Source organism: Cavia porcellus, unplaced genomic scaffold (assembly GCF_034190915.1).
Source record: "Cavia porcellus strain 051 isolate PalLab524CR breed Dunkin Hartley unplaced genomic scaffold, mCavPor4.1 scaffold_4, whole genome shotgun sequence".
Classification (NCBI taxonomy): domain Eukaryota; kingdom Metazoa; phylum Chordata; class Mammalia; order Rodentia; family Caviidae; genus Cavia; species Cavia porcellus.
The window spans coordinates 52,647,093-52,671,331 of NW_026947487.1; the positions used below are offsets into that span (position 1 = coordinate 52,647,093).

At 45.5% G+C, this 24,239-nt stretch overlaps 1 protein-coding gene across 1 annotated transcript in view; it reads left to right on the forward strand.

Annotated features, from left to right (window-relative positions):
- Nucleotides 1-204: 204 nt before the first annotated feature.
- Nucleotides 205-24,239, forward strand: part of Myo16 (myosin XVI) — a 470,083-nt gene continuing 446,048 nt past the window's right edge. The window contains exon 1 of the mRNA XM_063247024.1: nt 205-343. The gene's annotated coding sequence lies outside the window, so the exon portion shown is untranslated. The remainder of the gene's footprint in view (nt 344-24,239) is intronic.

Genomic DNA, 24,239 nt, shown 5'->3' on the forward strand with positions numbered 1-24,239 from the left:
GTCCCTGCCTCGAGCAGAGAGGGAGGAGGAGGAGGAGCGGGGGCGCGGCCTCCGGGAGCGCGTGCGGCGCGGGCGCGCGGAGGGGAGAGGGTACTGCGCCGGGAGGCGGCGGGACGGGGCCCGCGCGAGGGCTGGCGAGCACCAGGCTGCATCGCGCGCGACCCAGGGACCCTGGGGCGGGGAAAGAGTCGCCCGCTGGACGAGCGGCTGTGGGCGGAGGCTGCAGAGCCTGCTTAGCGCGCAGCGGTCCGGTCCCCAGACACCCGGGCGCGGCGTCCTCAGCCCAGCCCGGAGCCCCGAACCCCCCTGCGCAGCTGGCCAGCGCCGGGACCGTGTCCAGCAGGTAGGCGCGCAGTGTCCAGCGCGGGGACGTGGCCGGGACCCTCGCAGCGGGGCTGCAGGTCGGGGGCTCCGGGTGTCAGGGGCGCGGAGTGTCGACCTGGCTTGCCGGAACCCAGCCCGAGTCCAGCTGTGACGGCGGCACCGGGCGCGCCTGAGGGTGAGCGGAGAGGAGAGGGCGCGGCGAGGCTCGCGGGGACGCGAGACGCTCTAGCCTTGCGCTTGGACCGCGAGCCAAATATCGCCGAACTCTGGACGCGGCCCAGCAGCGGGGGCGCAGCGGGCAGCCGGACGAACTAGAAGCCTGGTTTCCATGGGCGATGGGGAAGCGGCTCGGGCCCCGCGGCAGAGCTGCGGCTGGGAGATGCTTCTTCCTCTGCCGCTATCTCCTCGGGGGTGGGAAAGCGAGTCTACTTCAGAGAACAAAGATGTAGCAAGCAGGGGCACCCCCAGCTGTTACCTCTCGCACTGGCCCTCTTGAGTCCACTGGGCGATGTCTCTCCATTGTCTTGGAGGCCGCGACTTGGTGACAGACCAGGGGGCCAGCGGCGCGGCACCTGCTGGGACGAAGAGCCGGCTCTTTGCTCCTCACCGGGCTCTGCCAGGCTGGGTGAAGCCCACAGGGCACCGGGTCGGAGAAGCGCTCGGTTTCATGGGCGCCTTGTACGCACCGGAAGGAGATGTAGTTCTTTTACAGTCCTGTGCAGAAAAGCAGGAGATACTTGCGGCTGGGAACTCTGCTGGGGAATGGGCTCGGGCATTAAAACCGCGTGCTGATCATTTGCTTCAGAGAAGGACGATTTAGCAGAGCCAAATCAAACTTAGCTACCCTGGATTGGCCTGGGACCCCGCGTTCTGGGGTGCAGAGGTTCTGGAGGAGCCCCCGCTCCCCAGACCCGGCTCTGTGGGAATCTCAGCAAGTCTCTGGGTCTCTGCTCTGCTGATGGTCACCGTGTTCACACCGGGGTGACCTGAGCTCCTGGGATGTGAGTGAACCCATGCCTGCTCCCATCACCTGGAGCTTTTCAGGTGGAATCAAGAGGACAGGAGACCCCATGTCATCCACAAGGTTCTGGATCAAAACCATAGACCCAGGAGGGGTAGCCCTGGGTCCACCCCCACCATCGAGCCTCCTCTTCCTGAGGTTCATTAGTGGATAGTTGTTGGAACAAACTCCATTTAGCTCCCAGGGTTTGTAAAAGCTTTTATACCATCCGTTAGTTAAAGGTAGGTCTGCTAGAGGTTCTTGCTTGTTAATGTCATAGGAGGTCAGGTGACACACGCTAACAAGGACAGCAAGGGTCTCTTGTCCTGTGTGCTCCACTTGTATGAGCATAGGAGGTTTATGTTTGGTGGGTTTTTCTGGAAGCCAGGATAAATGTCCTTGCTTTAGTGCCACCAGTAATATGTCCCAGAGACTAAATTACAGCCTGTAAACTCATCTAGAGAGGGGCACTTGTTTACTAGAGGAAACATTAGCTTAATCAATACAGTGGTGGAGCAGAACCGGGCGGTAGTTGCGCTCCTCTGGGTCCTATGAGGGTGGCGGAGGTTTAATAAAGTGAACGGTTTGTTCAGGGCGCAGTGAAACAGCTGGAGGATTGTGCACATGTAGTGAACACTGACAGTGCCCGAAGGCACGGATTCTGGTGGTCCCTGTGCCTGGGCATCGGTGTGATCCGTAAGCAATTCTGTCCTTCTGCACACGTAGATATAGGAGAAGGTCTGCTCCGTGGGAGCCACTGCCGGGCACGCGTGTTCTGGCACGCGTGTTCTGGCACGCGTGTTCTGGAAGGAAACCTTAATAAAATGAGACACATGTCCTCCTCTTTGGGGAATCAGGACTTGAAACATGATGGGTGAAGCTGTAATCCCACTATAGACAGAGCATCTGTGTGTGACGCTTGCGTTGGTGTCCATGTGTGGTCTGTGTGTCTGTTTGTGATGTGCAGGCTGTCAGTGTGTCAGAGCACTGGGGAATCTATTTGCAAATAGTGCTGCGTTAAGTCAGAGCTCATGCGAGGTATGCGTTCAATGCAGGTCTGCTCTTTGCAGAGCTTTTCCCTGGGGCAATTTTGAGCTGCTGACAGCGCACGTGTGCTCACAGAATGGGAAAATACTGGGGCAGAACGGAGCTTTCAGGATGATCTGCCTCATCCCCTAGCACTGTGGGGAGGTGCATGGAACCCAGGAGAGCCCTGTGATTTTCTCCAAGCTCTGGCTGGTGCTTGGCAGGGCTCTTGGGCATAGGAGTGTCAGAGGTGTCAGAGTGTCAGGGGTGACTTGATGTTCTCCAGACCCCGGGGCTGGCCATCCTGCATGGCTAGGTTGGGCGCTGTTCTCTGGTCTCCATACCTCTTTCTGCTCAGTTCTCTGTTCCATTCCCAGCCCTTCACCTGGTCCCCTCTTGTTTCTGGCTTCTCTTCCATACAAGGTGCAGTTCGTGGTTCTCTAAGGTTTCCAGAGAGCAAAGAGTAAGGGCAGGAGGCCCAGGAAATCCCAATGAGATTAAACTAAAACACACACAATGGAACTGTAGACTTAGAGCAACTCAGCCAGGTGGTAAGCACAGCTGATTTTCCCCCAGGGGTGTGGAGGTAAGGTAACAGCTGAGGAGTGAGATGTTTGTTCTCTCACTGCAGGTGCCCACTGCAGGACACTCACCCCGTGTCCTCTGCTGCACCATCTCTTCTCTCCTTTGGTCTTCATACTTGCCCTGCTGAGGGTATGTAGCAAGCATAGCTATTGATTCCACTTCTCGGTTCCAGTGGGTTCTGGTGGCCCCACTCCTAGTGGACCCAGGCAGCATGGACCCTCTGCTGGGGCTATGCTTTCTGGCGATTGGGTCAGGGCTAGGGTCAGGGTCCGGGTCCAGGTCTGCTCACTGTCACATCCCAACTCCCTGCCCTGTGCCTGGCTCCCTGAGGATGAACTTGGCTGGTGTGTGTAAGTCACCCGTTTGTACTCAATTTGCTTCTCTTAAGCATGGGGTGTTTTTCCAGGAAAGTGCCAAGTAAGCAGCATATAGTAATGAAAGTCTACTCATAGTTCCTGGGAAGGAGCAAGGTGCCAGTCCATGGTGAGCCTTCGGGAAGAGCGCTGAACTCCGTGAAGGCCAGGTGGGCCTCTGTGGAGCTGCCCTCTAGATTCCCTGGAGGCCCCGGAAGGGGCAGCCCTGCTCAGCCGGCTCTAGTCCTTCAGGACCAGAGTCCACACTGGGACCTGAGGGGGCCCTGAAGGGGTCCTGAGTCCTTCCTGTGGGTGCCATGGCCGCTGCCACAGTGCCGTGGTCGTTAGGAATTTCAGGTTCCTCCTTGTGCAGCTGGGATCCACAAAGGCTCCTTTCTCGGTTATTTTTGTTTTATTTTTTGGTAACCAGGAAGACAATGCACCAGGCCACTCATTTTGAAAGAAGTGTAGATTCACACTATCAAATTATAATTAAAAATCTATGTAGACGTAGGGCTGGGATTTAACTCCACAGCACAAGCACTTGCCTGCAAGTGTGAGGTCATGAGTTGGATCCCTGGTACTGGGGGAAAAATCTACCTAGACAAAATATTTGGATACGTTTAAACTTTAGGGCAAGATTATGCCAACTAATTGTTTATGGAGGTGGAGGTCTTGCTATGTGGCCAACTATGTGCCACACCAGATTGCAATACTTTTTTTTGCCATTGTGCTGTGTTTTATCTTTTTGATGCAGGGTCTCACCTTGTAGCTCAAGCTAGCCCTAGACACACTGTGTAGCCCAGGCTGGCCTCAATCTTCCTGCCTCAGCCTCCGGAGTGCTGGGGTGACAAGCATGGTCTTCAGGATTTCTGCCTGTGTTTTCTCTGCCCCCCTGCACCTTCGAGCCCTTTGGCTCTTTGCAGTGCAGGCTCTCTGACCCCTGCCTGGCCGCTCTCTCCTGCTCCCCAGGCCAGCCCCGTGCGCTCCATGGTCCTCTGCCCCGCTGCTTTCCTTACCACCCCAGCTTCCTCCCTGTCCTCTCCTCTGGACCATGGCCATGCAGCTGCATCCTCACCAGCACCTCTGGGACTGAGCTCTTCTAGTGCTTGGACCTGGGTCACCCTACAGGCCAGCTTGCCAGACTTCTGAGGGCTACTCTGAAACCCTCACTAACCCCTGCCACTCCCCCTGAGCCTGCTCTGCCCCTTTCCTCCTGCTAGTGTTTCCTCCCCATCTGTTCCCTCTTCCTCCCCTCTTTCCCCTTCTGTCCTCTATCAGTCTTCAAGTCTTCACCATCTTTTATTCAGTTAGTTTATTGGTGCACTACAGATGCACAAAATGGTCACACTCATCACAGAGGTTTATACCTGTACATGATGGGTCTTGATTTCTCTTTCCCATTCTCCTCCCCTCCCCTCAACCCTCTCTGCCCCCTTATTTACGGAAGCTTTGTTTCCATGTTTCCTTCTCTGTTCTTGTTTTTGTTTCTTTTCTCCTCCTTCCTGTTTCTCCTGCATGCTGGGTTACAGGTGTGTGCCACTTCGGACCCTTGCCAGGCTTCTCTTACCCCTGCCCTGGCTCAGTGATCGGGCCTCCATTCTTTTTTGCTCTAACCCATGCCCCCAAGCTAGGCCAGCAGTTGCCTCCTTTACCTTAACTGCCCCTTAGGCCAGGAGCCCTCACTGAAGGGCCTGGGCCACTTCCTGTCCCCACCTTGTGAAGGGACGTGTGGAAGTGTCTTCTGCTCCACGCTCCCTGCCTCCTCCACCCCTGGCTGGAGCCATCACCTGCTGGGACGTCATGGGCTTGTTGGTAGCTCTCTACACAGACCTGGGCATTCCTGGGGGCAGTGCCTTGATTCAGACTCCTGTGTACTGGATGCGAGCCTCTTCCAACTGTCTTCTGCTGAAAGCTGATTCAGCGCCTTGCCCTGGGGTGCAGTGGCCCCTGCTGACCTCTTCTTCTTCATGCACGTCCTCCAGTTTAGCCCTCAGAGTAAGAGCACTCTCTTGCTGTCTCCCTCTTCTCCAGTCAGTGCTGGCCACCTTCTGACCCAGCTGTTCTGTGTGACTAGCTGGGTTTGGTGGCCCCTGTGCAGGGATGGAGCGGTGGAGGTTCCTGTCACTGCCCAGCTTCCTGAGCCGGCTCTACGCGGCCCCTGACTTTCTCTTGCACCTGTCCTCTGCTATTGTGCTGTAGCCTGCCCTCCCTGTCCACCTCGCTCTCTTCACCTTGTTCCTGTCCCTTGTTCTCTGTACAGTAAGGAAAAGAAAGCGCAGTGAGACTGAGTAACTTATTCAAAGTCACACTGCTAGCTTATCAGTGATCCAGACGTCTACAGAGGTCTGGCTACTCACCCCTTTGATTATCACTTTCAAGAGAAAAGACCTTGCTTCTTAGCAAGTGGAAACTGTATTGCCAGGGGCAACAAACTACCCCACCCAGCCATATCCAACCTGTAACCCATTTGTTGGCAGCTCGGGAGCTTGGCATGGTGTCTAAAATTATGGTTAAACCCAGTTGTAGTGTCACACAACTGTAATACCAGCACTCAGGAGGCTGAGGCAGGAGAATCCTTGCAAGTTCAAGATCAGCATAGGCTACAAAGTGAGTTCAAGGCCAGCCTGAACAACTAGTGAGACTCTGTCTCAAAAAGATGACAAAAGAAAAATTGTGGTTAGGAAAATAAAATGAAGATCTCAAATAGAATCTGTGAGGAACTCGGACCCTTGGCTCCACAGAGCCTTAAACGTCTGATATGTGACAGAAAAAGTTAGCCGGGCTCTCACGCATAGCAAGGATGAGAGCTGAAGCTCACATCTAATATCATTTACAGGTGAGTTGGCAATGACTGTAATGCCAGAAAAAAGCTGGGTTTATAAAACACACATTGTGGATACAGAATTTCAAGGAAAAATATATAACTCATACCATGTTCAAACAACTGACACCATATTTAGTTCTGAGGTTTTAATGGTTGTCCTTTATCTACAAATAGTTACCATGACAGACATAACTACAGTTGAAGAACACAAGCAACATAAACCAGTAAGAGTTCCATAAATCTCATTGTGACCATTTGGGATCAAATGTATGTTTGAAGCTCTGGATAAAGGTGAATTCGATGCTCAAAATTGTAAGTTAAATTGAATTACACATAAACATGTGCCTTTGATTCCTCTTTTTTTTAATGCTGGAATTTTTAATATTTTAAAAATAAACCTGGGAGGTTAAAACCTCTAGCATGTGACCCTGTATGCCTTGAATGAACACATTCGAGACAGTAAATAATTCCTTTAAGGAAGATGCAGTCTGCCTCAGCTTACTCAGTTTCTTTCCGGTTTAGATTCCTGGTGAACAGGAGTGCAGTGATGTGTGGCTGGTAGTCCCTGGGTGGAAATGATTCCATGAACTCCCAAATCTGCCTGTAAAAGTCTATGAATAGGCCTTTTATCTTTATTATTTGGGACAAAAAGTCGTTAACTTTCCATTTAGTTCAGTGATTTAAAACTAAATGCCAAGAAAGACAAAGGAAACACAGCCTAGAACATGAAGACGCGTAGAAGCGAGTGCTGAGGATACAGTTTTGTGTAGGTTAGGTTTGCGATTTTCACTTTACAGTGCACAGAAACAACGGGCTCTGGTGGGCCTGATCCCTTACTGCTCAGGGAGGGAAGGGTGCTTGCTAAAGCTGCAGGGGCGTAAGAGTTAGCTAAGTGTGCAAGGTGGAGTTCTCCTAACATAAGATAGAAGGCAGACACTGAGTGGAAACTGCAGGTACGATGGGGACAATAAGGGGCCTCCAGGCAGGTGGACAGGACTGGAGCCCCAGCTCCGGTCCCTGGTTCTCAATGAATATGCAGTGAGCCCCTCATGGACCTCCTCTGTGGAGGAGGTGGAGACAATATTGTGCAGGGTTAACCACTGAACCACTTCAGTTACTGCCAAGCTGCTGTGGAGAACCCTGCGGTGGATTTAAGGTCTGCTCTAAGAACTGTGTCCTGCCCAGGTCGCAGCAGCACTGGGGTTGTGTAAAGGGACTGTCATTGGGAAGCCCCTGTGAGAAGAGCACTGTGACAGGCTCCAGGCTGACCAATACTGAGAGCGAGTTAGCAACAGGCATGGAACCAAACATTAGGCAACCGCGTCCTACCGGGGTCCTGCTTCCTAGTTTGTACTCTGTCGAGTCAGTTCTGTGTGTCATGTATCACAAGAGAGTGGATTTTGAAATGTCAGAGGCAGAGATAATCACAGCATGATGAGCAGGAATTGTCCATCAACACCACGGAAGCGGAAAGGAGAGCTCTAGGAAGAAAACTAATAGCTCCACGGTCACCCATTATCACCATCGACTAAGCAAGAGACCTTGCACAGAGATGCCACCTCACTCTCCGGGTCCACTGGGGAGCTGACATTTAGCAGGGATGCAGCTGCAAAGCATGCAGCAAAATCAAGAGAGGACATGAAGCCCTGAGAATGTCAGGACCACACCTCGGGGGAGAGAGGGACGCTGCTGGACGCCACACACAGGCTCATCTCTAATCAGTGAGACCGCTCTCAGCCTCTGCGTGGTCCTGTGGTTTAAACAGCAGGGATGATCTGCAAACTGTTCTGATTTGGAAACAACTGAACATAGTCCTGGTCTCTGTCTTCTTGTCTCCATTCAGAGAATGCTCAGTCAACTTGAAATCCAACAGAATCTTGAAGAGACTCAAACAAGGAGTCAGTGAGCACTTTTATGTAAATATGGGTTAGGGTTAAGGTCACTCTGTGCCATCACCTTGAGAGAAACGCAGACACCGAAGTTTTGTGAGTTGGAAAAGCTAGCTTCGTTTTTGCTTGGGTGGGAAAAATGGCTGTGGTTGTGTTTGTCATCTGATGCAGCAGAGTTCATAAACAGAAATAAAACTTTGCCAAATGCTTTGGTTACTTTGCAAACAAAGTTGTGTGCAAACATAAGCGCTCTGGAATGGAGGTATCACTGTATGACTCTGAGGCGTCATTAGGAGTGTTAATGATAATAATGTAAATAATGTAAATAAGGTAAATATAGGCTGCAATAAATGTAGAATTACAGAAATGCCAGGGAACTGATGTTAAGTCAGACACTCCGAGCTTCAACAGGAAACATCCTAGAAGTTTTACACTTGTGCATAGATTCCCACCAAAAAGGAAATTGTTTTATGTGTAATACACATCAAAAATCCAGAACTTATAAAAAATAAAAACCAAGAACAGTTCACAAAATCAGCCATTTCAAACTGATCATTCTGAGAATAAAACCAGCAAATTAATGGTAGTTGGCTGTTCTATAAAATTAGAAATTTTGGCTAATTAATTTTTAAGGTCCGTATGTTCTGAGAATTTATAGCCAAGTTTATTTGGTAGTTTTGGCTTTACTTTGTTTTAAATGTAAAATTAAATACACAAAATGTAAAATTTGCCATTTAACAGGTTTTCACTGTCCAGAACTTTTTTCAACTTGTAGAACTGAAGCTCAGCACCCAGTGGACAGCGAGCTCCTCCTCAGACTCTGCCGCTCTGGCAGCTGCAGTCTGTTTTCTGTTTCTATGAGTCGTCCATTATAGGTACCATGTATAAGTGAAGTCAGGTCAAATCTATCTTCTTGTGACTGGCACAGTTCATGTACCATAATGTCCTCCAAGTCCATCTGTTTTGTAGCATGTGACAATTTGATTGTAATGTATCTGAGTATAGGCCACACGTATCATCCTAGTGTCTTTTTCTGAATTGGATATTTACTTCCTTTCTTATATTTGGGGAGTTTTCAGCCACTATGTCTTAAAATAATCTTTTTGTTTCTCTCTCTCTCTCTCTCTGACTCTCTGGGATGCTCAAAATATATTCATTTCTCAATTCAGTGGTGTTTAATAAGTATCTTAGGTACTAGTCACTTTTATATTTTAGTTTACTCATCTGATTGGGGAATTTAAAATGACCTCTGTGATTTGATGATTCCTTCTCCTGTTTGACCTGGTTGGTTGAACCCCTTCTGCTGATTTTTCAATTCAGTTATTATGTTCTTCAGCTTCAGAATTTCTACTTCATTTAAAAATTTTTCTTATTTTTTCATAATTATTTCTTAATTTCTTTTCACTTATTTTTAAAATTTTTTAAAATAATTTCTCTTTATTGATGCTCTGATTGTGTTCATACATCATTTTCTTAATTTTTCTTAATTGCCTGTATTCTATTTTAGCTGAACTGAAGGTCTTTGTACTGAACTACACACCTACTGTTTTATATTTTTTATTTTAAGTCAGGGTCTCACTAAGTCGCTAAGTTATCTGGGCTGAGCTCCGACTTAAAATCCTCTTGCCTCAGCTTCCCAGAATGCTGAGATTACAGGCATAGGCCACCATGCCCGGCTCCAAGATGGTTCTTTGAATTCTTTTATGTGTAATGGATAAGTAAATTTCTATTTCTTTTAAGGTTGATTTCTAGATTTTGGCTTTGTTGTTGTTACCCATCTCCTTGTTTCTTTGGACTCTTTATATATATTTTTAAAATATTTGAAAATGTAACCTTGGGAAAAATGACCTGCTTTTCCATCTTTAAAGACTGGCTTCCTCCAGGGCAGCATCTTCATCAACCATCCTGGCTAGAAATTCTTGGACCATCTCAAACTGTATTCGAGGATGTATGTTCTCTGGGCTTGTGTGCATAATTTCCCAAGAAGTTTTCTTTTCCTGAGTTTGTAATCTCTCCCTTCCTCTGGTGCATTTCTAGGGTGCACAGGTTTCCTGCAACAAGTCACATAGCTAACTTTTGTTCTCAGTTGCTTGCAGGGGTCCAGACCACACTGGTTTTACTAATGCTGGAGTTGGCAGAAAGAGAAAACAATGACTTTGTGTCCCCTGAGATATGCGGGGGTGGTGGTGGGTCAGATTGCTCTTTTCTTTCCTTCTTGGGGAAGGAGCCATGAGTTGATGATAAATTATGCCAGCCGGGGAGGGGCTCATGGTGAATGCAAAAGCTTTTCAGACATGTTTCAATGCAGCTGTTTCTGGCTTGCATTCACCTAGGTCCTGAAACTTCCTATTTCTTGGAGTTCTCACAAAGGTAATTGTACTCACATAGTACAGTTTATTGTATCTCAGGGCAGTGGGCACTGGGACTTCCTCTTTTGTCACCTTGCTGCCACCATATTATGAACTGTAGCTCAATTTACAGAAAACATTCTGCAAACTTTCTTGGATTTCCCAGATATTTCCCTCGCCACAATCAACTGTTATTCCCATCTATGTTCAGGAGACACTGAGTTAGACAAAAGATTTTGAGCCAAAGTTGCTTTAAACAAAATGTTTGATGGGCCAGTGTCAGCCAGCAAAGAGTGACTTCATTGATACCCGGTTGGAAGAACAAGTAGAGGGATAAGACAACTTCGAGGAGACAGGCAGTAAAGCACTGACCAAGGAGAAGCCATGCAGGAACAAGAGACCCTAAGGGAACTGCAGATAGAAACCAAACCATACGATACCTGTGCAAAGCAAAGGGCACTTTGATGGTGGAGCTTACTTATTAGAAGTTAGAATAAAGGTTTGTGGTTGGTACAGAAACATTGAAAAAGTAAGGAAAACTGAAAGAAAAAGTGAAACTGTTAGAATCCCATGACTTTATGGAAATCTGTACTGTAGACCTTAGCGGCTAACCCTCCTTAGCATTGTCTGTATGTGTAGCGTGTGTGATTATGTATGCATAAATACAAAGGAACATATTCGGGTCACACTTCCTTACACCATTCTCCCTATCATGAGTAGTCGCACAGTTTGATTGAGATTGATCACCTCAAGCTCAGGAATTGCACTGAGAGTGGCACAGATTGATCAGAATTCTGCTTGCTCTTGTGATTACCCCAGGGCAAACTTTTGTTACTCTTTCTGTCTCTCTGTCTCTGTCTCTGTCTCTATCTCTGTCTCTGTGTCTCTCTGTGTGTGTGTGTGTCTCAATCATGTATCAGCCACGTGCCTTTAATGACAGAAGCCATCCTATCTTTGAAGCTACTACAAGTTACAGAATAAGTGGGAAGAGAGCAAACAGGAGCAAAAGCCATGATCCAATACTGGCTGAAACCACCCCTTTAGCTACCTCTGGATTGGAATGTTTGTGGGTTTCAGAAGAATAGTTACACTGATAGATTCTTCATGTAGCTTTCACCGTTTTTACTGAGAACTCTAATACTAAACCAAAAATACATATATCGTAAGTGAACACTGATCACATTATTATCAGGTAAACATTTGTATGGAATACTAGATTTTATAAACACTCTATGACCTCCCATGTTGTGTTGTCTGTTGTCTTTACTTTCCTTTTTAGTTTTTCATCCCCGAGCACTGTTTTTCCCTGTGTGATTGTGAAATTTATGTAAATGGAGTCATCCCTATTTGTTGTATGTTAATGTTAATTTCGGGGTGTATTTTTATGAGTTTGTCAGAGTACGTGTTTCCCCTGTACTGTCACTGAGCTTGGGGGTCTTATGAATGCTTTTCTTCTTCCAGTTCCAATGTGTCTCCTAAGTTAATGAATTGTGCGTCTACAAGGAGGAAAGCAGCAGGAGGAGCAGAGTCGCAGAGAGGAAGGCTCTTGGAAATGACAGAGTCTGCATTTAAGATGATCCACCTACGTGACATTTTGGGGCCAAGAATAACAAGGGGAACTTTACTAGGGGAACTGTAAATTCCAAGGAGTGGATTCAAACTACAACCTCGATTCAGAAATTCTAGGACCTGTCTTGATAAAAGAACACTCAGGATAAACCTCTGGGTTTTCTGTCACTATTGCTCAGCATCATAACCCCAGTGTTGCTGTCACGAGTGCTAATGTGCTATTGAAACACAGTGTCCGATATCCTAAGCTGATCACATCATGTTTAGAATAATGTATTCATTTGAGGGAGTCATAAAAATTCAACGAGTTGGTAAACTGGAATATAAATAGAGGAAACAGACTAGAATAACTAAAACACAGAAAGAACAATGGGAAATTTTTCCAGGGCAAGGTTTGCCCTAGAAAAGGGAAGTGATATTGTGGCATCTTTCATGTAGCAAAAATGATTATACCTGTTTCATTAAGCCATTAACCTTCGGCCAGTGGGTGGTTGGGGAATCTTACTAAGAGTATGGTAAGTTATACTTCATATGACTCATGGGTGATCTATATTCAGCCTTACTAATTCCAAGGAAAGGCAATGATGATCAGACAGCATAAAGAAAATGCCCTCAAAGAGGTTTTCAAGAGAAACAAGAAGAGCACCTGCCGCAAAAATCTAAGATTCTAGGTATAGATGATTATTTTTTAGGGTTCTCAGTGCATCATCCTGTGAAAAATTGGAAACAGTCACAGTCATACGCAGGGAAATCCTTTAAAATATTCTACCCCCAAAAAATATTCTGCACAAAACATTTTTCTACTTCTTGAACAGAGAGGTATTTCTTAGTCCTAAATAACAGCTTTTGACCACATATGATGTGACGTAGACCCCTATACCATTTCCCATGTGAATAATTGCTACTTAGCAAAGGGAATCAAGTCAAAACAAAAGCAGAAGTAACCTCTAAGGACAGATAACTAGTAATCAAAACATTGGGGGAAATCACTGCTATTGTAGGTCATGCCCTGGGTAGAGTTCTACATTACTGCATTCAGAACAACGTAACACACAGGGATGGGACATACAGGAATGCTGGAAGGGCAAGTGTTTAACAGATATAAAATTATGTAAATAGTTTTGGAATTTAATGATTGTTTTAAACTTGAATGACCAATATAATTAAAATTTCTATCCACCTAAGGAATGCGTAGACATTTAGGGACGTGCCTCCAAAGTGATGCCAAAGATGAGAAAGGAGGAAGGATAGACTAATTTTAAGCATCTTGGAATAAATGTTTCTTTTAAAGTGAAGGAAATGGGAAAAAATAAATTCCACCATTTAGGTGTCCTGTGCTTGCAGGACAGCAATATAATAAATTTTTAAAGTCCACATCATGCTCATTTTACCAGAAGCAAGAAGTCCAGATTCTGCACAGGTGAGCACAGGACTGCTTAATCTCGCATAGCAGATGGCTGCCGATCAGTGGCCAATAACAGTTTGCAACACACCCATGACAGTGCAGAGGCCAGGTCTCTGTGCAGCATGACATGCGTTATGAAAACAAAACCGCCTGGTGGCTTTCTCTGCGGCATAAAATCAGTCTCTCCCTGTCTTCCTCCTTTCCTGTCCCCCTCTATCTCTCCCCTTCTCTCTCCCTGTTTCTCTCTCTCAGCTGCGCTTAGTTTTTCTCTTCCCTGTGAAGGAACCATATGTTTAAGCAAATTAGATACTTCACTGAGTAATGTACATAAGTTTGAACAATGTAAATAATGAAAAAAATAAAGTTTCATTGGCTAGAATAAGCAACATGTAAAATATCACACACACACATCAGAAAAAATAACCAATTAGATCCAAGTCCAGATGCTTCCTCAGGAGCTCATAAAGTCTTCCTCAGGGGTGTGTATTCTTAAAAGGCACAGCAGGAAGATGGCAGGACCCACAGTAAGTGCGGTGGGGAGTATGTCTCCTAGCCCTGCTCATCGTAAAGTGCGTAACTGAAGTTACTGGCACGGTATAAAGGAATTGCAATACGTGGAGTAAAGACTTGAGCGTGTTTATATTTTAATCCTGCCTCCGTCTTGTGAAAGAATTAAATTAATCGGGTATATCTACAGGAAGCTCCCCTCCTATACTGGAGACTCTATAACTCTAGGGCCATCAATTTGTGTGACAGCTACTTACTAGAATTTCTAAATATATTGTCATTGAGAAAATTTTTGCAGAATGAGCACAAACCATCAAAGAATTGATTCTCTCAAGATTCCCATTACTCCGTCCTCCCCTTTCTTCTCCTTCTCTTCTTCCATCTGCGTGATTCGGGCATGCCATCTCCGGTCACTCTCATGGGGTTCTTGTTTAAAGAGTGCACTGTGAGGTCTGTCTGCCTGCTGCAGTTTCAGTGAGAGTGAAGTGGAATGTTGCATGTGAACATGGTTTGCAAAATTAAACTATGTGTTACACACACACACACACACACACACACACACACTATATATATATATATATATATATATATATATATACATATATATATATATATATCCACAGACTAGATATACTCTTCAGAAAAAAAGGCTTGCATAAATATTTAATACCAAATTTACTGAGACATCATGAGATTAATACAAAGTATCTTCAGCCTCCTCAGTTATGTGAGGTTCTCACATGGAGGCTGTTAGCTTTTAGACATGTATTATTTTTTTCCCGGAAGTGTGCATACCTTTTTTGGTGGATTCCATGTATTACTATAAAATATCTCTGCCAAGTAAATATACAGTTGCAATCATAGTAAAGCCACAGTTTATTTTACTGGAAAAACTTCAGTTTGTTACCTGTGAATAAAAGCATAATGAGACTGTATCTATTATTATTTGTATATTGGGGATTATTTTAAAGCTTTCTTTGTGAATTTGAATTTCTTAAAATTTTTAGTAACTTGCCAGTATACTTCTCACTTACAGGAATAAGTATCCTTGCTTTCTGAATTAGAAAAATATGGGGCATTAAACACAATCGCTATTTGTCAGAGGGAAAATTGGTCAGAAAAATCTATGGACAACTCAAAACATTTTTACAATTCAGTAAACTGTACTTTTCATTTAAATTACCTTCAGTCACAGATGCACTGAAATCAATAAAATTTAGCCTCCATGGTAGCCTGGATTTGTGTAATCTGAAAGCATGGAACAGAAAATGGCAGCAGAATCCGAGTCTGGGTGGTTGGAGACAGAGGCATCCCGGGAGCCTCGTGAGCCCTGCTCCTCATGTGGACAGCAGTCCGAGGAACTTGCATCCTCCCCTTTGCCAGCACAGGATGGTGTGATGGTCAGCGCATGGCTGATGGACTTGGGCCATTCAGTGTGGTGGGCAGTTCCTGTCTCCTCTTCCTCTCCTCCCGTCCCTCTCTCCTCCCCTCTCTCCTCCCCTCAGTTCTCTTCCTCCTTTCAGTCTTTCCATTCTTTCTCTTCCCTCTCTTTTTTCTTTTGTATCCAGTGTATGTAGAGCTGCAGTCCTAGGTAGGAGGAAGAAGCAGGACCTCTTCTCTGCCCCATGAAATGCAGAGTCTTATCAGAAGGAAGGGGGGTGAGTTGTGGAACAGGCTAGGCGGGTGGGGTGCAGATCATCTGTCCCAGGAGGGAAGTGGGGGGCAACAGTGTGTCAGAACCCAGGAAAGCCAGCCTTGTGGGACCCAGATGGGGAAGAGGCTTCCAGCCAACGTGGCGGCTCTGAAGGATCCCTGAAAGATGGACCGTGTAAGTCAGGATGATGGTAAATAGAAACTACATAGGACTGTTGCTTATGAACTATTTTTGTAAGTCTACATGGGAAAACAAGTCCAGGAAGTGATTTCCATTATTTTAATGATCTATGAAGTGCATTTCCAGTGCAGTCACCTGGGGGAGGGCTGTCTTATTTTCTTATTCCTTCCTTTGCAAGCAAATGACCATTGTACAGATGAGGTCAGTGTTTACCAGCCACCTTCTCCTGTTGTGTCTTGTGCAGCTGCTGTGAACAGCACTATTGACCCCAGAAGCCATCCTCATTGGGTCTGATCATTCACCTCCCAACTTGACATTTGGGCCGTTAAGGAGCGGTGCTTGTAAATGTAATTATATTTAATGATCTGCTTTGTAAAGTCAGTGGCTTTCCATTCCGTGGTTAGTCTGCAGAATCTCAGTGAGAAAATAATACAGAGAATATACACGAACCATAGACATTTCAAAAACAGGCCTGTTACTGTGTGTGTGTTCTGCTTTGTCCTAGATTTACTGCAGACACAATTTCATCATGTTCAATCTCAAACAATAACACAGGGTTTCAATTTGTGTAAACATTTCCTGGGGACAGATCTAATCTTTTACTTTGCAGTTTTTCAATTTTTTTCTCTTAAATAGAGTGTTTCCAGGGTTGCACCTGAAGGTTGCTCAATAAAGAGTTATTAACGTGAAAGCAAAATCGAAATCACAGAGGCGAGAAGAAAGCAAACCTAACCACACAGCCTGGGGCACAGCTGTCTCCACATGTTCTGACCCAGCCCAGATCTGGGGCAGCCATGTGCAGATACCCAAATCATTGCCTGTAGAGAAAGCAGAGACCTCTGTGAACTGTGTGATCGGGGTACCGCGGCCAGAAAGCAAGCCTTTATAAAGACCCTACCTGATCACTCGGCAAGTGAACCAACGATTATATAAGTAGATTGTGCTTAGTAACTCTTTTTTCCCCACATGGATTTAAAATTCTAGTTAAGAGTCTGGTTCTTGAGTCTCATAATTTCTAAAAAAAAATACTAGAGTGGACTCTTTATGTTTCTTAGGATGCTACAGTTACCAGGTATCACAAATGGAGTGGTGTCAATAATAAATCCATCTCCTCAGAGCTCTCAAGATCAAGGTGCTGGTGGGCTAGGTCCTCCTATGGGTAGAGGGTGAGGATCTGTTCTTGACCTTATCCCTGGCTCCTTATGCTTAGACGGCAACTTCAATGTCCCTTGGCTTGTTGAGCTCAGCCTCTGTCTTCAATCCTGCCCTCCCTGCATCCTGATTCCTCTCTTGATAAGGACAGGAGTCAGATTAGATCCATCTTAGGAACCTCATATTAACCAATTACATGTGCAATGACACTATAGCCAAGTGAGGTCATATCATAAGGTACTAGGAGTTAAGTCTTTGATAAGGACATTTGGGGCATGAGTAATGTCAAAGAAAGGTCTTATCCTTTTGGACAGAAACTCTTTAGATGTGATCAGATTAAATACACAACACGAGACCTCCCAAGTCCTTGCAGTGGACACTGGGATAGAGGGAGAGCTCAGTACAAGGGTGGTGACGGCCTCAAAGTGATCAGTCCTGGTAGAGGGAAGTCACTGGGTCTTCATGGAGAGGAGAGGATAGAGTCTGAGATTGGAAGAAGATCTGAAGGATTTTTTCCCCAGTGAACCAAAACCTTTAAATCAACACATCTGAAAGAATGCTCGCTTCTCTATCCAAACATGCAGCTTTCCATGAATCCTGTAATTCCATTACTGGAGCCAGTGGAAACTGTGGCTTCCTCTTCTCTCCCTGTCTGCCCAGCGTCAGGGCCTCCTCCCCAATACCCCTGACACGTGGTGTGTTCTGTGATGCACCTTGGTCTGTCTTCTGCCCCTCACGATCCGTCCTGCCCAGCTCTCTCCTCACTACCAGTTTAGTCACTGTTACCCTGCAGACCCCAGAGCTTCACGGATGCCCATTGGCTACCAACCTCAGTCATGCTCTTGAGTAAGGAGTTGCTCATTCCCAGCTTGGCCTCAGCCTTCATCTCACAGGCCAGTACCTGGAAGAGCAGTGATTCTCAGCTTTGGGGAGCCCTTGAGAAGCCAGGGATCTCACCTTCCACTAGGTCCAGGCCGGTCAGCAGCTGCCCAGGGAATCGGTTTTCACAGGAAACAGAAAACTCACAACCACAGTCACCTTGGATAGCGCTAGTGAAGGTGTAGGGAGCAACAAATGATACTCACAGATGCTGCTCCCTTCATTAGACTCATCTTAAAAAGTGCATTTCCTAGCTGGGCACTGTTGCTTCAGAAATGACGTAGGAAGTAGTAGAGAGCAGGGCTGAGCTGCTTGCAAGGCCTACTTTGAGGTGCTTATCAGGTGTTGGGCGTTTCCCAGTTCGAATGCAGGGTGAAGACTCTTTCAAAAGCATCCGGAATGCTGTGCTCGGGACATGTAGTGAAGTCACCAGGCTTTGTATTTTTTAAAATTTTTATTTATTAGTGTATGTTTGCAGGACATAATCGCTGTGTTCATCTTGGGAAATTAGTACGTAGCCACATGGCATCTTCATCATCTTTACTCTCCCTCCTTCCCTAAACACCCTTCCCATCTTCTGGCAATCTTTCTCCGTTTCCTACCTTCTTTTGTTTTGCTTCTTAAATTATGTACACGATGTTAACCTTCTATGTCTGATTTACTTTACTTAGCATTTTATTCTCAAGATGCATCCATTTGCCTACAAATGACTCAAACTTATCTTCTTTATGGCTGAGTCTTAGCCACTGAGTCTGTGCCCTGCACCTTCTCTACCTCTTCATCTGCTGATGAGTGTGGAGTCTATTTTCATAATTTTGCCTCGGTGAACTGTGGTGCTGGAAACACAGTGCTTTGTAATTTCAGAGTGGCCTCTTCTCTCTGTTGCAATACCAGCCTTCTGTAGTTTAAACTTTGGACTTGATGTGGCGCTCAGGAGACGCAACCCCAGGCTCCAGGCCCCGTCATCTGCCAGCTGTGTAACCTTCGTGCCCACCATGAGCCACATGATGGGTCCAGCATCACTGGACAGATAGAAAGCAGTGGCATCGAGGCTTCTGGACCTCATTACTGGGGCCCAGAGCATTCCTCCCTGCAGAGGCTCTTCCTGCATCTGGCCTCCACCTTAGGCACTGGAAGCCAGCCCTGTCCATGCAGGCAGCAGGAGCTGTCTTCAGTGATTGTCAAAATCTCCAGCAAACCAAGTCACCTGCTGTCAAAAAGCCACAGATCTAGGAATTAGCACCGGCTCCATAGTCTCAGTTTTCATCCCAAGTGGCCACCAACTATGCAAGGCTATGTGGCAGGCACTGGTTTGCGGGCCAGGCTCAACAAGAATCCTCAAGTAAGATGGGCCTGTGGGTCCCTGGAAGGAGTGCGTCACACTCACTCGGATGAGCTGGGCCTTTCTGCCATTCATTCACCCTACACTTTCCCGAATTCCCGCTAAGCAACAGTTCCACTTCCTCTTCTCTCCCAAGTCTGGCTGCAGTGCTGCCCCCCATCCCTTGCCGTTGGCTTTCTTAGGGGGTGGAGGGAAGGACACAGCAGAGACCAGCTGGTGAGTGCAGAATTCATCACAGATTGCTTCTAAAAACACATGCACATGGGCGATGGCCCTTCAGTGACCACAGCAGCTGCTCTTGGCCTCTTAGGATGCCCAGTAACTGGGCAGATACTTTACTTCTTTTCTTGGAAGCATATGTTGTAATTTGGGGGAAGTTCAGACAATAGAAGCTTTGTCCCAGATGGTTTATTTGATGGAAAAACATTTTTGATGAAAACGCACATGTATATGTTATTGCCTTTGAAATCCATTATAAGCTTTCTTAGTTCCCTGTTGCTTGTGTTTGAATCTCTGTTAAACAAAAGTGAGCACATAAATACATCTGAAAAGTGCTGGCTTAGTATTGTAGCACATGTGCCTTACAATCAGGAAACCTTCAGACAGGTAAAGGCTGATCATTCTGTTTACGTTGGATTTGAAAAAGAAACTTCCAAGTAAAATTTAAAATGTGCTGTAACTGCTTATTTTAACTCATTGAACTGCATTGAAACAGAATTTGAAAACATGCAAGTAGGCAAAGCAAACAGGAATTGTTATTGTCCTCATTATAAACATAAAATCATAATTATATAACAAACATTATATATATATAATGTTTATAATTACATAACATAATTATAAACATAAAAATATTTTTATGTTTATAATTTTTAATGTTTTGATTTAAACTGTAACATTGAAAGAAAGGATCTTAAGAATCTTGAAATCAGTTTCATGTTGGCCACCATTTTTCACCACTTGGCCCACAAATTTCAGTTTTGGTTGCAGTATTTCATTAATCAGTGTATTGACTATTTCTGTGGGTATTCTGTTAGTTTTCTTTTCTTTGGTACTTGTCAGAGGTTGCTACCCCTACCATTAATATTTCTAACTTCTCGTTTCCTTTTTAAGAAGGAGGCAGGGTCAGGGTTAAAAGCACAGACGTCTGCACAAACTGCCCAATTTGAATGTTATTTCTGCGATAGGCTGATCTCAGGGAAACCAGCGTAAGCTGCCGTGTTCTCTCCCTAATAAATAAGGTCAAGTCATTAAATCTGGATGGAGTTACAAAATACTGTGAGATCACAGATGGCGAGTTAATTACCATGAGGTTGGCACATAAAATCAGCCTTCTATAACAAAATGGCTCGTAACTTTAAGTGAACAAGCCCAGCTCTCTAAGACAAAATTCTAACAAATGTAGCTTTGTGCAATAAGCCATCATAAACACAGTGCCTGGAACTTTTATATTATTAAAGCAGATCTTTCAATATGTATAGGAAAATAAATTTTTTTGGCAGTTTTTCTAGAAACTTTCACATGACAAGTCGTAGATCGTGTTGAATCAGCTTAAGTTTGATGAGACACTGAAGTACATTTTGGCAAACATTGCCTTATTTTTAAGAGATGTGATGGGTATAGGTGCTGGGCTTTCTCAGACACCCCACACCGACACCTCCCAAGTCTCTGCAGGTTTGCTCAGTGAATGGTAGGTGCAGACCGATAGCCTCTGTCTCCACTTTAGTTTTCAGGAATGGGAGAATGAAAGGGTGATTTCCTATTTCTGTAGACTCTGTTCAAAGGAATCCTGGCACACAGACTCCTGGCAGCTCCATGCTTGGTGAGTTGAACTGGATTATAGGTGGGAGATCACCCTAGTGTTGAGCTCTTTCTGACACCCTGTGGCAATCACCCATGCCCAAAAGTAGTTCTGGGAAGATGAGCGGCACGTTCTCTTTGTTTGTTGAGGGTTACTAATAAGAGCCTCTCAGGTCAGCAGGGACCCATATTTTTGAAAATTCTCTTTTGTCATTTGATCTCCCCAACATCCCTGGGGTGCTGGGTGTGCCCATGACTCCCTGAACTAGTGGGCTCCATTTTCCTTTTGCCAGGGCCTTCCTGACTCCAATCCTATTTTCCTGGTCCCTAGGCACGGAGGTCTGAAGTGCTAGCACCTTCTGCTGGCCACTTGTCTCTGGGGTGACACCTTTAAATCTACTGTGTGGAAAGTCAGTAAGCCCAGGATACACAAGCACACACTGAAACATGAGGAAGTGAGATTACGTGAACAAGATGCAGAGGTGAACAAGAGAGAGAGACTTGTTCTGAGGTGAGGCTTTAAGCAATTAAGTGGCAGTCATGCTCTGGGACCAGGTCAGCATTTATATTTAGCATACGTGACGGCTTCTCCTCTCTGTGGTGTCTTATTTTAAGTGAAACTACTGTGGCTAACGTGAAGGAAATTCCCACAGGGGTGAATCTTATAAACCGCCAGCCGGCATGACCGATGAACTGTGTTTAGGTCTGAGGACAGAACTTGGGGCAGCATTTGATCAAAGTCAGGAACAGGCAAGATACAGCTTGGTGAGGGCACTTCCTGTTCCCGTCCCAGGGCAGTGCTGAGACCCTGCTCCCTCTGCAGGAGGCAATGCCAGCTCCTGAAGCCGATGGGAGTTTCATTTCATTTTCATTTCTCCCTCTTTTTCTTTGCCCTGTCTCTTACTTGCTTTCTAACAAATGGAGCTTTCAGTTTTTGACTTTCTGTTAAGAATATGAGGTTGAAAAGAACACTGATACCTAGAAAATTTCTTCTAGAAAGTCTTTCCAATTCACCCCAATTTAGAACAATCGCTCCACTTCAAATCCCAATACCACCCACCAATTGTTCCTTCAATTTGATCTCCAAAATACCTACATAGGGTACTATAGTTCTGTCCCTGTTTTCTGTTTTGTTTTGTGAGAGTGGATCTGACTTTGAATTCACTGTGTAACCCAGGCTGGCCTGAAACTCCTTGCAATACTCCTGTCTCAGCCTCCTAAACAATGAGTTTACAGGCTTGCACCACCATATCCAGGTGTATTATAAAACTATTATCATGAGTATTTCCATAAGGAAATATGTAAATGTTTTTTTTTTTTTTTTTTTTTTTTTTTTTTTTTTATCTGGGATTCTCATCTGTCTCACAAGATCACTGGGATTACGAGGGTATTTGGGGCAAGGATAGCTCTATGATTCTTTTTATTATTCCAGCACCTAACACAATCCTGCAAGAGTATCTTCTTTATTAAATGCTGTATCTCTTCATTTGTTGAACTGTCAATCTAGGTGTCTTAATATTTCCATTGTAAGCCTAGTTTCCCATCGTAATCAAGTGCTCCTCTTTGGAAACACACAAGTGTTCTGGTGGGGATGAGAAATACTCTCTCTGTTGTTTGCACTTACATTTCTTCTGCTAAAACCCATCAGATGCAGCTCTTCACTCTGCTAGAGACCTGGCGTTCCTGGAGCGCTGTGCTCTGAATGCTGGGTAAAATCACAAGCCTGCCATCAGGGCGGTCAGGGACCACGGCCTGAGGTATATTTAGTGTCCTCTTCCTGCAAACCTGACTTGTGAGAACATGACTGAGTTGGAAGAGCAGGTTGCAGTAGACTGAAAAAATCTTTTGAAGCCTCACTCGGAATCATGCTTCTTTCATTAACATTGATTTGATTAAGCCCCAGGATTCTCATTTATAACTCCGCAGGAATGCAGACACCCCTGCACCGATTCCTCATCCACAGTGTCTTACAGTGAATGGAGTTGGGAGGAGCATTCGTGTGATCCACTTGAGGGCCACCTGTGTTCCCTGAGGTCTGCTCCACTGCAGCCCTGTAGGAGAGTGCTGCTTCTTTTGAAGAACATTCCTTTGATTTCTCTTTCACCAGGATTTTCTGGAACCCACGTTCTTCCTAGTAACTTTCTGCATCCTGAGTGGGGGTGGGCTATTCTCCCAGGGAGTGTAGAGCTGAGGTCTTTTTGTATTTCCTGCTGCGCAGGTTCCCAGAAGCAGCTGGAAGTTCTTCTGTCTCTGCTGCTTCCAGGTTACTGGGACTTTTTTTTTGGGGGGGGGGGTGAGTTTCGCATGGCTTCTGTGCACCCCCTGGATCTTTGCGTAGTTGAGAAAGTAGACTTGATTCATGTTTTCTCAGGTATACTGGATGGTACCAAAAGTGTTAGAATTCAGATTAAACACTAGACTCACTGGGAAAAAGTGAAATATTGTATAAACTGATTTGAAAAGATTCATTTGTTGCTTTGCAGTTCTGGTCTTATGTTCCATTTATACATAGACTGTTCTTGTGTCTAAAAAGTTATGTTTCCCACTTCAGTGTGTCTTTGGGAATTGAGGAGTGGGGCTTCGCATGTGAATACTGTTTTGGTATCATCCTTTGGACTCATTTTGGAGACCATTTTTGTGGTCATCAAGTAGCCATCCAGGGTCAGCGTCCTTCTGTCTGAGGGCTCCATGGTCCACAGTGGCAGCTGTGGCCCCAGTGAGTGTCCTTGCAATTTAATTTTCAGAATGAAGGAAAAGAGAGAAAATCAAGTGGTCTTCCCATTCAGAGGACATGTTGGAAATTGCTTTTGTTCTTACTTTCCAGTCTGTAGGGTGAGATGTAGTCTGTGGCTTTGCACAAGTACAAAGATAATGTATTAACACTTTTTAAACATGTATCAGTGCGTGTTTGCAGTACACAGTAATTACGTCGATCATGTTGCAACTTCTTTATTCTTATTGACCTGCATCTAGCCAGCACTGCATGTGGCTTCACCAAGTTCCCATTTCTGCCGGCTGGAATGGTGCCTTGTGCACTGTCTATCTAGCCATTGCTCCGGTAATACCAGGGCATTCCAAGTACATTCCAAAGTTTAATCAGTGCTGGGCTGATTGACTTGTCCCGATATCTTCTCTCTGAAAAATTTGGAATAGAAATCTATTCTGAGCTGTTGAGCTTATGCAAGGAAGCTTTACTTGTGTGAAACCCATAATGACGTGTGTGTACGCACATGCACGCACATAGGTGCTTATTATTGTTGAGTACAGGGTCACTGTCAGATTCAGCAGTTTCTAAGAACTCCCAGCATCATAATGTGTGGTGCAGGGCATGTGTGAGTAGCTAATCATGACACCTAGGGACCCCCAACCTGAACTCTAGTGAGTCTCTTGGAAGAGAGA